The sequence below is a fragment of the Physella acuta genome, unplaced genomic scaffold (assembly GCF_028476545.2).
Source record: "Physella acuta isolate Inbredline_101_S28 unplaced genomic scaffold, ASM2847654v3 ptg000362l, whole genome shotgun sequence".
In the NCBI taxonomy this organism is placed as follows: domain Eukaryota; kingdom Metazoa; phylum Mollusca; class Gastropoda; family Physidae; genus Physella; species Physella acuta.
In genome coordinates this window covers 405,613-420,730 of record NW_026731881.1, presented here as the reverse complement: position 1 = coordinate 420,730, position 15,118 = coordinate 405,613, and the positions used below count along the sequence as shown (strand labels likewise).

The 15,118-nt window shown below is 43.4% G+C and overlaps 1 protein-coding gene across 3 annotated transcripts in view; it reads right to left on the bottom strand.

Annotated features, from left to right (window-relative positions):
• Positions 1-15,118, bottom strand: part of LOC131941430 (carbonic anhydrase) — a 63,204-nt gene that overhangs the window by 32,688 nt on the left and 15,398 nt on the right. The window contains exon 1 of one of the 3 annotated variants that reach the window (XM_059300675.1): positions 7,574-7,873. The exons of the other annotated variants lie outside the window; for them this stretch is intronic. The gene's annotated coding sequence lies outside the window, so the exon portion shown is untranslated. Of the gene's footprint in view, positions 1-7,573; positions 7,874-15,118 lie in introns of those variants that run through there. 3 annotated transcript variants of the gene reach the window in all.

Here is a 15,118-nt window from a genome sequence, read left to right as displayed (position 1 = left end):
ATCACAAACACTAGGCCATCATCACAAACACTAGGCCACCATCACAAACACTAGGCCACCATCACAAACACTAGGCCATCAAACACTTGGCCATCAAACACTTGGCCATCAAACACTAGGCCATCAAACACTAGGCCACCATCACAAACACTAGGCCATCAAACACTAGGCCATCAAACACTAGGCCATCAAACACAAGGCCATCATCACAAACACTAGGCCATCACCAGGAACATGCTTCAATGGTCAGTCTTCCAACGGTCAGTAAAGCCTACGTCGATGAACTACTTGCTATAAATAGCAATGACCCGGAACCTCCCCCGTACCTCACGTCTGCTGGTAGACAAGCCACGGGAATCGATACCTTCTTTCTAGAAAATTTAAGCGGGGAATATTTGCCAGGTTTATGTGTTGCTCATCTCTTACAGCATTACACGGGCAGAGAGACAGACAGAGAGAGGGATTGAGAGAGACAGAGAGAGACATAGAGAGAGAGAGACAGAGAGAGAGAGAGAGAGAGTGAGACACAGAGAGATAGACAGCGAGAGACAGAGAAACACAGGCAGGCAGGCAGACAGACAGACAGACAGACAGACAGGCAGGCAGACAGACAGACAGACAGACAGACAGACAGACAGAGGGAAAAGAGAAAGAAAACACGGGAACACATTTCTCACACCACACATTTCTCACACCACACATTTCTCACACCACACATTTCTCACACCACACATTTCTCACATCTCACGTCTCAGCAATTACACTTTAAATTGAGCAAACAGTTCTGCGTTTTTCCACAAATTGAATGAAATGTAATTATTTAATTGCCGTATCAATCAATGAGAGGGTCAAGGGATTCTATGTTTGTCGGAGTTGGCTTGCTAATAATGATGGCAAATATAATTCAGTGCGCAACCTGGTTAGAACAAATGTCATTCAGTGCGCAACCTGGTTAGAACAAATGTCATTCAGTGCGCAACCTGGTTAGAGCAAATCTATTTGAAAAGACCGATGTGCTGATCGTAACCATGGTGTTGGGATCGTGTGTACTGGATGGTGTGTGTAAAAGTGTGTGGGGTGATGGTGTGTTCCTATACTGTGTGTGAATGGTGTGTGTGCAGTGATGGTGTGTGTAGAGTGATGGTGTGTGTGGAGTGATGGTGTGTGTGCAGTGATGGTGTGTGTGGAGTGATGGTGTGTAGCTACAATCATGTACTAATCAACCAGTGATAAAACCAGTCCGCCCCCTGTACGTGTGCTGATAGTAGAGCCAGTATGGCTAACACAGGAAGTAAACACAAAAACATGCAGAACACAATAATAACAAAGTAAGGGGAGGTTAACGATATCATAAATAAACGTAACAACGGAGCACCATCTCGGTACAAGCACATTATCGGTGGCAGTGTACACATCATTTGTATTCATCAACCACAAACACCAACACCAAACCACATCAACAACAAACCACACCAACAACAAACCACATCAACCACAAACCACACCAACAACAAACCACATCAACAACAAACCACATCAACAACAAACCACACTAACAACAAACCACATCAACAACAAACCACATCAACAACAAACCACACCAACAACAAACTGCACCAACAACAAACCACACCAACAACAAACAACACCAACAACAAACCACACAACACCAAACTACACCAACAACAAACAACACCAACAACAAACCACACGAACAACAAACCACGCCATTACCAAACCACACGAACAACAAACCACGCCAACAACAAACCACACCAACAAAAAAACCACACGAACAACAAACCACACGAACAACAAACCACGCCAACAACAAACCACACCAACAACAAACCACACCAACAACAAACCACACCAACACCAAACCACACCAACAACAAACAACACCAACAACAAACCACACCAACACCAAACCACACCAACACCAAACTACACTAACAACAAACAACACCAAGAACAAACCACACCAACAACAAACCACACCAACAACAAACCACACCAACAACAAACCACACCAACAACAAACCACACCAACAACAAACAACAGAAAAAACAAAACCACACCAACAACAAACCACACCAACAACAAACAACACCAACAACAAACCACACCAACAACAAACCACACCAACAACAAACCACAACTATCAGAATTAGTCTCTATCTGACCCTTACATTTTGTTAGGCTTACATCAAGGCTAGGTAAGTTTACATCAAGGCTATGTAAGCTTACATCAAGCCGATGTAAGCGGCTAAGTCGCTAATTAGCACTGGTGTGTGTGAGAACTGATGACGTCACACCTACAGAGCAGGACAGGAAGGGAAATAATCAGGAATTTAGATTTAGAGTCGGTCGCGTTATTTCCCTTTAGAGTTATCTAAAGGCAGCAGAAGGGTTTAGATCCGAGATTTTAATTCTATAGACCACATACGTTGTACACACATCACATAGATTCTATAGACCACATACGTTGTACACACATCACATAGATTCTATAGACCACATACTTTGTACACACATCACATAGATTCTATATATAGAAAGTTAAACTTCATTAAATAGAAATTCTGTAATATAGGTCTATATACTATTCCCAATGTTTTTTTAGCCTTTATTTAAAGCCATTCTTGATGTACTACCTAAACCAACAGATTTGACACTACGTTTGGGCAAATCAATGTCTTGACCTTGTGACCTGTGAGCATGAACATTATTTTCGCCTCCCTCAGATAGCTAGGGCCTAATTTATTGCTTTGGATGACGTCATGCAAGTTATAAAACCCTCGCAAGCTATGCGTTTTAATTAAAATTTAAGTGGGTCAGGAATGGCAGTAAGACAATTTCAAACATGATAAAAAAAAATTGTAAGTAAACATTCCAGATTTTGTTAGCAAATGTATGCCAGATTTTTGTAATTAAACATATGCCAGATGTTTGTCAGCGTATGCCTGCCAGATTTAAAAGCTAAAAACTGCTTATGGAGAATTATAACTATCCCGATTAGCTGGCAACTCAAACATAAGGATTGTTAGTTGTCCAAAATAGTTTTTGGTTGATCAAATAATGACAGATAATTTGTAAGATCTATCTGGTAAGGAAGAGATTACCAAGACTTTTTATAAACCACTCATTGAAACAGTAGGGGACAAATCTTTCACTAGAAGCCGAGATCTGATGCCTTCAGTGGCCTGCGAATGAGATCTGATGCCTTCAGTGGCCTGCGAATGAGATCTGATGCCTTCAGTGGCCTGCGAATGAGATCTGATGCCTTCAGTGGCCTGCGAATGAGATCTGATGCCTTCAGTGGCCTGCGAATGAGATCTGATGCCTTCAGTGGCCTGCGAATGAGATCTGATGCCTTCAGTGGCCTGCGAATGAGATCTGATGCCTTCAGTGGCCTGCGAATGAGATCTGATGCCTTCAGTGGCCTGCGAATGAGATCTGATGCCTTCAGTGGCCTGCGAAACATCTCAAGATTCGACGACCACTCGACTCATGGGGTACAATGATCTTAATTGGCTGCATACATTGAGTGAGGGCTTTTTGTGTGTGGGTTTATGTGGGTGTGGTGGGGTTTTTGTGTGTGGGTTTATGTGGGTGTGGTGGGTGTGGTGGGTGTGGTGGGTGTGGTGGGTGTGGTGGGTGTGGTGGGTGTGGTGGGTGTGGTGGGTGTGGTGGGTGTGGTGGGGTTTTTGGAAGAAGTTCGAATGTGGTATACAGTGTGGATTGGTTTTGTGGGGGTTTAGGTGTCGTGGTGGTTTGTTAAGGGTGGGGGGTTGGGTGGGGTAGTGGGTGGGGGATTGGGTGGGCTAGTGGGTGGGGGATTGGGTGGGGTAGTGGGTGGGGGATTGGGTGGGGTAGTGGGTGGGGTAGTGGGTGGGGTAGAGGGTGGGGTAGTGGGTGGGGTAGTGGGTGGGGTAGAGGGTGGGGTAGAGGGTGGGGTAGAGGGTGGGGTAGAGGGTGGGGTAGAGGGTGGGGTAGAGGGTGGGGTAGAGGGTGGGGTAGAGGGTGGGGTAGAGGGTGGGGTAGAGGGTGGGGGTAAGAAAAGAGACTAGAATTTGTTTAAAACCATTAGCAAGTGGTCATTGACGGCATTTTTGCTTCTAAAAATAGTAGCAGTCATTAACGCTTAAATTGGCCAACTCATTAATCCAAAACATCTAATGGACACTAGCAGGGCCTTCGATATTTGTGTAGTAGTCTCTCGTTTAACCTTATGCTGCAGTAGCACATGGATCATTTGTGTTACTCGACAACTTGGAAATATTCATTGTTATCCCAAACACGGAAATGACGTCAACAAATCATTTGCATACGATCTTTGACCTCATTACAATCAGATAAACATAAGTGGGCAAATAAATCGCGACGCCAGGATAGAAATCACTAGGGAAAAATATAGGAAGATGTCTAATAAAGACGTCACAAATGCCTTGGGGGGGGGGGGAAGCTGCCTTTATTATGCGTGGTTATTTTTTGTATAGGTACAGAGGGTTGAACCAGTCAGGGAGGGGATGGGAGTAAGTTGTTGGCGTGTGTGTAGTGTGTGTAGTGTGTGTAGTGTGTGTAGTGTGTGTAGTGTGTAGAGTGTGGAGTGTGTGTGGAGTGTGTGTGTAGTGTGTGTAGTGTATGTAGCGTGTGTAGAGTGAAGTGTGTGGTGTGTGTGGAGTGTGTGTGTAGTGTGTGTAGTGTGTGTAGTGTGTGTAGTATGAGGTGTGTGATGTGTGTGGAGTGTGTATGGTGTGTGTGGTGTGTGGAGTGTGTGTGTAGTGTATGTAGTGTGTGTAGAGTGAAGTGTGTGGTGTGTGTGGAGTGTGTCTGTAGTGCGTGTAGTGTATGTAGTGTGTGTGGTGTGAAGTGTGTGATGTGTGTGGAGTGTGTATGGTGTGTGTGGAGTGTGTAGAGTGTGGAAGACAACATTCACATTGACAATCTATGAATTGACGCTGTCAGTAAATAGACTGTCAGTAAATAGACTGTCAGATGAGCTACTCTATTAGAATGTGCCGACCAATAGACTGGGAAGTAAGTCGAATTTTGGCTGTCATTAAATGTTGTCTGTCAGTAAATGTTGTCTGTCAGTAAATGTTGGCTGTCGGTAAATGATGGCTGTCAGTAAATGTTGTCTGTTAGTAAATGTTGTCTGTCAGTAAATGTTGTCTGTCAGTAAATGTTGTCTGTCAGTAAATGTTGTCTGTCAGTAAATGTTGTCTGTCAGTAAATGTTGTCTGTCAGTAAATGTTGTCTGTCAGTAAATGTTGTCTGTCAGTAAATGTTGTCTGTCAGTAAATGTTGTCTGTCAGTAAATGTTGTCTGTCAGTAAATCTTGTCTGTCAGTAAATGTTGGCTGTCAGTAAATGAAATGACATTGAAAAGAAATCAATTTGGAATAGATATTGAACTCAGTCGTCACGTGACTCGTGACTCTAGCAGACGACATCACTGCTGACACATGGTGGGGGGGGGGCATCACTGCTGTAGTTCCACTTGACTGAGTAGGGGAGATAAAAACATGACGACAGGAGTAGTGGACCATGCAGGGGAAGTAATCAAGAAAATGTTCCTCGCATTAAAAGTAATGGCTTTAATAAAAGCTCCACGTTAATCGGTTTATGGGAGACTTTCATTAGTCACTGCTTTTATAAAACTGTCTTCTAGTAGGTTGTGTGTGGGTTATTGTCGTATTTTCTGGTAAAACCAATTATGTGTGCCTTGGTTGAGTGATGTTGTTGTGTGATGTGTGGTTGTGTGTGGTGTGTGATGTGTGGTTGTGTAATGTAGTTGTGGTGTGTGGTGTTGTGTGGTGTGTGGTGTGGTGTGGTTATGTCTTGTGGCTGTGTGGTGTGGTGTGGTAGTGTAGTGTAGTGTGGTTCTGTTGTGTGGTGTGTGATGTGGTTGTGTAGTTGTGTAGTGTGGTGTACGGTATGTGGTGTGTGATGTGGTTATGTGGTTGTTTTGTATGGTGTGTGTGGTGTGGTGTGGCTAAGGGATGGGGTTGTATGTTTTATTTTCTCTTGATTGGCGAAATGTTTATAAGAGGTGTGTATCCTTGTCTAATGTCGTATGGACAGATCTAGAACACAAATAAAATGCAGCCCTACTTCCGGCCCCCATAATTCATTGCGACAGGCCAGAAACGGGGAGTAACCCATGCTAAACTCTTGAATTATCTTCCCCAAGTTTGTTAGCGTTAAAAACATGTTCGCTTGGTATCGCTTACAATTGTTTAGTTCAGGTTTGTACTTGACTTTAGGTTCCTCTCTCTTATTTACCTTTTGAGGACAGACCGACGCACACACAGTTGATGATGAACAAACTGAATATCTAGACTCTTTATCTAGAGATAACTAGTAGTTTTGTGATAGGTTAATCAGGTGTCTTCATGTCATGTCTACATGTCATGTGTTCATGTCATGTGTTCATATTATGTGTTCATGTCATGTGTTCATGACATGTGTTCAAGTCATGTGTTCATGACATGTGTTCATGTCATGTGTTCATGTCATGTGTTCATGTCATATAAACCCAGATACAGAGAAATATATAGAGTAGATTTGTACAACCAAAATAAAATATAAATTAGATCTGTATAACTAGTAGTAAAACCAATTCAAATATGACGTGTATTTCGCATAAAGATCGTTTTATCAACAACACCCCTACAACACCCCAACAAAGATTGGAACACTAAATATATCGAGCACACAACACGACCATGAGGAAGCACATTTTTGAAAATATCCTGGAAAATTAGGTTTTTAGGGGAAAATCTACTAGATGTGGTTTTACTTTATACTAGATGTGTTTTTACTATCTAAAAGATGTAGTTTTACTTTCTAAAAGATGTGGTTTAACTTTCTAAAAGATGTGGTTTTACTTTCTAAAAGATGTGGTTTTACTTTCTACTAGATGTGGTTTTACTTTCTAAAAGATGTGGTTTTACTTTCTACTAGATGTGGTTTTACTTTCTAAAAGATGTGGTTTAACTTTCTAAAAGACGTGGTTTAACTTTCTAGAACATGTGGTTTTACTTTCTAAAAGATGTGGTTTTACTTTCTACTAGATGTGGTTTTACTTTCTAAAAGATGTGGTTTAACTTTCTACCAGATGTGGTTTTACTTTCTATAAGATGTGGTTTTACTTTCTACTAGATGTGGTTTTACTTTCTAAAAGATGTGGTTTAACTTTCTACTAGATGCGGTTTTACTTTCTAAAAGATGTGGTTTAACTTTCTACTAGATGTGGTTTTACTTTCTAAAAGACGTGATTTTACTTTCTACTAGATGCGGTTTTACTTTCTAAAAGATGTGGTTTAACTTTCTACTAGATGTGGTTTTACTTTCTAAGAGATGTGGTTTAACTTTCTAGTAGATGTTTTACTTTCTAAAAGATGTGTTTTAAAATCTAAAAGATGTGGTTTTACTTTCTAAAAGATGTGTTTTAAAATCTAAAAGTTGTGGTTTTACTTTCTAAAAGATGTGTTTTAAAATCTAAAAGATGTGGTTTTAAATGAGTGTTATATTATTGACAACGGAGAAAAAATTTGTCGCTTACCTGTAAAGTTTAATTAACTCCCAAAAATGTTTTACTTTTTTAATTTCGATCAAAGTCGTTTATGGTCCTTCGAACAAGAATGTCCTTTAAACAGGAATGTCCTTCAAGCTAGAATGTCCTTCAGCCCCGTAGTAGACTCGAGTAGAATGTCAGAGGTCCATCAGGAAATATTTTATAAGGATGTCCAAGCTCATGAATATTTATGAGGCTTACGTATTAAAATATGATTGTATTAGTGGCTGCTTACTGCGAGGGAGGGTCCACAATTTGCGAGGAGGGGTGACAGCCTGCTCGGCTAGGACACAGCGTGCAGCGTTCTCGCTTTACCGCCGCCCAAATCAACTTTCAGTTGTAGCAAGTAGTGAGGGGGGGGGGGGGAAGTTAGGGGGAGAGGGGTAGTGGGGGATGGGGTAGTCGTACCTTGAATTCTATGTTTCATTTTGTATTAGCTTGTACACCCAATACATATACATATATATATATATATATATATATATATATATATATATATATATATATATATATATATATATATATATATATATATATATATATATATATATATATATATATATATATATATATATATATATATATATATATATATATATGCTTGTGTAAATGGAGTATGAAAAATTCCATAGATTACCATATTATATAAATAAAACCACCACAATCAAATAAGCGGTTGGTTATTTTCAAAATGTTAAACAAAAGAAGATTTCAGATACATATACATTTATTGACCAACAAGAGAACAAGTTTGTTGTTTAAAAAGTCACTTTCCCTCATGTCCCTCATGTCATGTCCCTCATGTCATGTCCCTCATGTCATGCCCCTCATGTCATGCCCCTCATGTCATGTCCCTCATGTCATGTCCCTCATGTCATGTCCCTCATGTCATGTCCCTCATGCCATGTCCCTCATGCCATGTCCCTCATGTCATGTCCCTCATGTCATGTCCCTCATGTCATGTCCCTCATGTCATGTCCCTCATGTCATGTCCCTCATGTCATGTCCCTCATGTCATGTCCCTCATGTCATGTCCCTCATGTCAAGTCCCTCATGTCATGTCCCTCATGTCATGTCCCTCATGTCATGTCCCTCATGTCATGTCCCTCATGTCATGTCCCTCATGTCATGTCCCTCATGTCATGTCCCTCATGTCATGTCCCTCATGTCCCTCATGTCTCCCTTATGTCTCTCATGTCATGTCCCTCATGTCATGTCCCTCATGTCCCTCATGTCATGTCCCTCATGTCATGTCCCTCATGTCATGTCCCTCATGTCATGTCCCTCATGTCATGTCCCTCATGTCATGTCCCTCATGTCATGTCCCTCATGTCCCTCATGTCATGTCCCTCATGTCATGTCCCTCATGTCCCTCATGTCATGTCCCTTATGTCCCTCATGTCCCTCATGTCCCTCATGTCCCTCATGTCCCTTATGTCTCTCATGTCATGTCCCTCATGTCATGTCCCTCATGTCCCTCATGTCCCTCATGTCATGTCCCTCATGTCATGTCCCTCATGTCATGTCCCTCATGTCATGTCCCTCATGTCATGTCCCTCATGTCATGTCCCTCATGTCCCTCATGTCATGTCCCTCGTGTCATGTCCCTCATGTCCCTCATGTCATGTCCCTCATGTCATGTCCCTCATGTCATGTCCCTCATGTCATGTCCCTCATGACATGTCCCTCATGTCATGTCCCTTATGTCCCTCATGTCCCTCATGCCCCTCATGTCCCTCATGTCATGTCCCTCATGTCATGTCCCTCATGTCATGTCCCTCATGTCGTGTCCCTCATGTCATGTCCCTTATGTCCCTCATGTCCCTCATGCCCCTCATGTCCCTCATGTCATGTCCCTCATGTCATGTCCCTCATGTCCCTCATGTCGTGTCCCTCATGTCATGTCCCTCATGTCATGTCCCTCATGTCATGTCCCTCATGTCATGTCCCTTATGTCCCTCATGTCCCTCATGCCCCTCATGTCCCTCATGTCATGTCCCTCATGTCATGTCCCTCATGTCATGTCCCTCATGTCGTGTCCCTCATGTCATGTCCCTTATGTCCCTCATGTCCCTCATGCCCCTCATGTCCCTCATGTCATGTCCCTCATGTCATGTCCCTCATGTCATGTCCCTCATGACATGTCCCTCATGTCATGTCCCTTATGTCCCTCATGTCCCTCATGCCCCTCATGTCCCTCATGTCATGTCCCTCATGTCGTGTCCCTCATGTCATGTCCCTCATGTCATGTCCCTCATGTCGTGTCCCTCATGTCATGTCCCTCATGTCATGTCCCTCATGTCAAGTCCCTCATGTCATGTCCCTCATGTCATGTCCCTCATGTCATGTTCCTCATGTTATGTCCCTCATGTCATGTCCCTCATGTCATGTCCCTCATGTCCCTCATGTCATGTCCCTCATGTCATGTCCCTCATGTCGTGTCCCTCATGTCATGTCCCTCATGTCATGTCCCTCATGTCATGTCCCTCATGTCATGTCCCTCATGTCGTGTCCCTCATGTCATGTCCCTCATGTCATGTCCCTCATGTCATGTCCCTTATGTCCCTCATGTCATGTCCCTCATGTCGTGTCCCTCATGTCCCTCATGTCATGTCCCTCATATCATGTCCCTCATGTCATGTCCCTCATGTCATGTCCCTCATGTCATGTCCCTCATGTCCCTCATGTCCCTCATGCCCCTCATGTCATGTCCCTCATGTCAAGTCCCTCATGCCATGTCCCTCATGCCATGTCCCTCATGTCATGTCCCTCATGTCATGTCCCTCATGTCCCTCATGTCCCTCATGCCCCTCATGTCATGTCCCTCATGTCATGTCCCTCATGTCATGTCCCTCATGTCATGTCCCTTATGTCCCTCATGTCATGTCCCTCATGTCGTGTCCCTCATGTCCCTCATGTCATGTCCCTCATGTCATGTCCCTCATGTCATGTCCCTCATGTCATGTCCCTCATGTCATGTCCCTTATGTCCCTCATGTCATGTCCCTCATATCATGTCCCTCATGTCATGTCCCTCATGTCAAGTCCCTCATGTCGTGTCCCTCATGTCCCTCATGTCATGTCCCTCATGTCATGTCCCTCATGTCATGTCCCTTATGTCCCTCATGTCATGTCCCTCATGTCATGTCCCTCATGTCCCTTACTCCTACTATCCCACTTGTAATATATGCACATATTCATATTTGCGTATGTGTATGTGTATGTTAAAGCATGAATGTATTTATCTAACTCAGTGTGATGGTTGACATTTATAGACTATACATAATGCATTCTCTCGCTACCTGACATTTACGATGACATAATGTTTACGGTTGTCTATACCCCAAGAAATAAATAATATAAATGATTTTTTTTCTGCAAAACACGTCTAAAGAATTTTAACTGTAGAGGATATACGAAAGCACTTATATTATCTTAGATCTTGTCGATGAAATTAGCACAGTGTTTATTTCCTCGCGACAGGAAGAGGATACATAAATAGCATCAACCGGATTTGAGCAGATCGAAGCACGCTGCATATTTCCTCGATCTTTTGCCGGAATAACCACTAAATGTGCTTATTCTAATAATAGACTTTTGCTTATATGATGATCATTCTAAAAATAGATATGTGCTTTTATGATGATTGTCATTTCACAGGTAGCTGATCCCTAAATGTCATGGTGACAGTTTTTGTATCAGATGTCTCGTAGTTTGATGAAAATATTCTTAGAAACAGCTAGTGTTAGTATTAGTGTTCATGTTTGTGTTGGTTATTGTTATTTTTATTGTTATTGTTTGTTATTGTTATTTTTATTCTTATTGTTATTGCTATTCATATTGCTACGGCTACGGCTACGGCTACGGCTACGGCTACGGCTACGGCTACGGCTACGGCTACGGCTACGGCTACGGCTACGGCTACGGCTACGGCTACGGCTACGGCTACGGCTACGGTTACGGTTACGGTTACGGTTACCGTTATCGTTACCGTTACCGTTACCGTTACCGTTACCGTTACCGTTACCGTTACCGTTACCGTTATCGTTACCGTTATCGTTATCGTTATCGTTATTGTTATTGTTATTGTTATTGTTATTGTTAACCCTAGTACAAAGTCTGTAGGACTTGGAAAAACACTTGGAGTCAACACTATATGAGTCTACTATATATCAACATAAGGCATGGCGATCTTAACCTACTGTATATCAGACATATGGTATGCCTAGCCTAGCCTTATGTATATCAACCATATGGTATGCCTAGCTTAGCTACTGTATATCAAATATATGGTATACCTAGCCTAGCCTAATGTATATCAAATATATGGTATGCCTAGCCTAGCCTAATGTATATCAAATATATGGTATGCCTAGCCTAGCCTAGCCTAGCCTACTGTATATCAAATATATGGTATGCCTAGCCTAGCCTAGCCTAATGTATATCAAATATATGGTATGCCTAGCCTAGCCTAGCCTAATGTATATCAAATATATGGTATGCCTAGCCTAGCCTAATGTATATCAAATATATGGTATGCCTAGCCTAGCCTAATGTATATCAAATATATGGTATGCCTAGCCTAGCCTAATGTATATCAAATATATGGTATGCCTAGCCTAGCCTAATGTATATCAAATATATGGTATGCCTAGCCTAGCCTAGCCTACTGTATATCAAACATGCCCATCTCAGACTGACCGACCCAACAGTGTGTTGTCTGAAAGAACTCTAGGCCTCACTCCATTCACACTTGGCATCATCTGCACTGATTGGCTTGAAGCCAACTTAGAAACTTTCCCATCAATAACCTATGCTCGCCCTTAACCAACCCCCAATTAAAACCTTCCTAAACCAAATACCCAATGTTTATCCATATTCTATACCCAGCCGTACCCTATGAAATCCCCACAGAACAATCCCAACAGCCGATGTGAAAAGCTTTATTCATCCCTAGAACATTATTAGGAGGCCGAGCAGACTGTGGTAAGGGTGAAGGGGGGAGGGGGAAGGTGGTGTTTAGTGACGTCACGGCTGATTTTACAGGAGCACGTTTATAACCTAAACACCACTTGCCTGACACACCACTGACCCGACACACCGCTGAACCGACACACCAGTGACCCCTACACACCAGTGACCCGACACACCGCTGAACCGACACACCAGTGACCCCTACACACCAGTGACCCGACACACCAGTGACCACTACACACCAGTGACCCGACACACCAGTGACCCGACACACCAGTGACCCCTACACACCAGTGACCCGACACACCAGTGACCCCTACACACCAGTGACCCTACACACCAATGACCCGACACACCAGTGACCCCTACACACCAGTGACCCGACACACCAGTGACCCCTACACACCAGTGACCCGACACACCAGTGACCCCTACACACCAGTGACCCTACACACCAATGACCCCTACACACCAGTGACCCCTACACACCAATGACCCCTACCAAACAAGATTTTCAATTGTTGACAATAGTTGCCCATATTGTCCCTCAATCATAAGCCTCAATTAGTGCCGACTGGACGTATAGAGGCGTGGTCAGTTAGACAGCCTATCTTTGAGGCGTGGTCAGTTAGACAAGCCTTTCTTTGAGGCGTGGTCAGTTAGACAGCCTTTCTTCCCATTTCAATGGACCAACAAGCGCTGGGATTAAAGTCTTTCTGTATCGTGTGATGGTCACATGACCAGAGACGCCATTCGGCCAATGGCAGTTCTGTATTTCTGCAATGTTAGTCTACAGCAAAGGTCAAATGAAGGTCAAGACAGTCGTCCATTCGTTCAAGGTCAACTAGGTCACATGCTCTGATCACGTTTAAAAACCTTTTACTTAAGATCACGCTAAATCAATCTTCCATTAAGATCACGCTAAATCAATCTTCCATTAAGATCACGCTAAATCATCTTCCTTTAAAGATCAATCTAAATCATTCTTCCCTTAAAGATCACGCTAAATCAATCTTCCCTTAAAGATCACGCTCAATCATTCTTCCCTTAAAGATCACGCTAAATCAATCTTCACTAAAAGATCACGCTAAAACGCATCTTCAATTAAGATCAAGCTAAAATCAATATTCCCTAAAGTAAGTATTCCCTAAAATATTCCCTAAAGTAATCGGCCACCTTGGACAGGTTTACAATCCCTAATGCTTACAATAAATTCGGACTTCCTCAAGTCCATATGGACGTTGTGACGCCACCATAGCCGTGGTACTGTTGTGATTCATCCACTATATTGAGCTGACTCCCCCACTACTTGTATCTGACTCCCCCACTACAGGTATCTGACTCCCCCACTACAGGTATCTGACTCCCCCACTACAGGTATCTGACTCCCCCACTACAGGTATCTGACTCCCCCACTACAGATATCTGACTCCCCCACTACAGATACCTGACTCCCCCACTACAGGTATCTCTCTCCCCCACTACTTGTATCTGACTCCCCCACTACAGGTATCTGACTCCCCCACTACAGGTATCTGACTCCCCCACTACAGATACCTGACTCCCCCACTACAGGTATCTCTCTCCCACACTACTTGTATCTGACTCCCCCACTACAGGTATCTGACTCCCCCACTACTTGTATCTGACTCCCCCACTACAGGTATCTGACTCCCCCACTACAGGTATCTGACTCCCCCACTACAGGTATCTGACTCCCCCACTACAGATATCTGACTCCCCCACTACAGATATCTGGCTCCCCCACTACAGATATCTGGCTCCCCCACTACAGATATCTGACTCCCCCACTACAGATATCTGACGCCCCCACTACAGGTATCTGACTCCCCCACTACAGATATCTGACTCCCCCACTACAGATATCTGACTCCCCCACTACTTGTATCTGACTCCCCCACTAAAGATATCTGACTCCCCCACTACTTGTATCTGACTCCCCCACTACATGTATCTGACTCCCCCACTACAGATATCTGACTCCCCCACTACTTGTATCTGACTCCCCCACTAAAGATATCTGACTCCCCCACTACTTGTATCTGACTCCCCCACTACAGGTATCTGACCAATGAACCATAGAGAAAACGTTGACCTAGATGCAGAAATCTCACGGTTCATTGACATTCAGCATCACGTGACAGACGCCATTGTTGGATCACCCGAATGTTGACCCCAACCATGTCATGTGACTCGTTGACTTAAACTCATGGTTTACTGGACTCGTGACTTCAGTCATACAAGTGGAGTCATTACAGATAACTTTCTCATATTGTATCATTACTTTGTATAATCTATGAGTTGCTTGTAACCTATTTTAGGCTTGCTACATTTCTACAGAGTTTACTGGAGGTGGCTGTAGATATTTGGAGCAACACGAGAGAGAGGGGGGGGGGACGAGGGGGAGAGAAATGGCCACAATGAGAACAGTTAACTACAGGTAGACTTTCTTCTCCCACCTCAATACAGATCGGAGGTCACCTTCAGCCCCTCTCACCCCCCCCCCCCCCCCGTTTTAATTTAGCACTACCATATATCT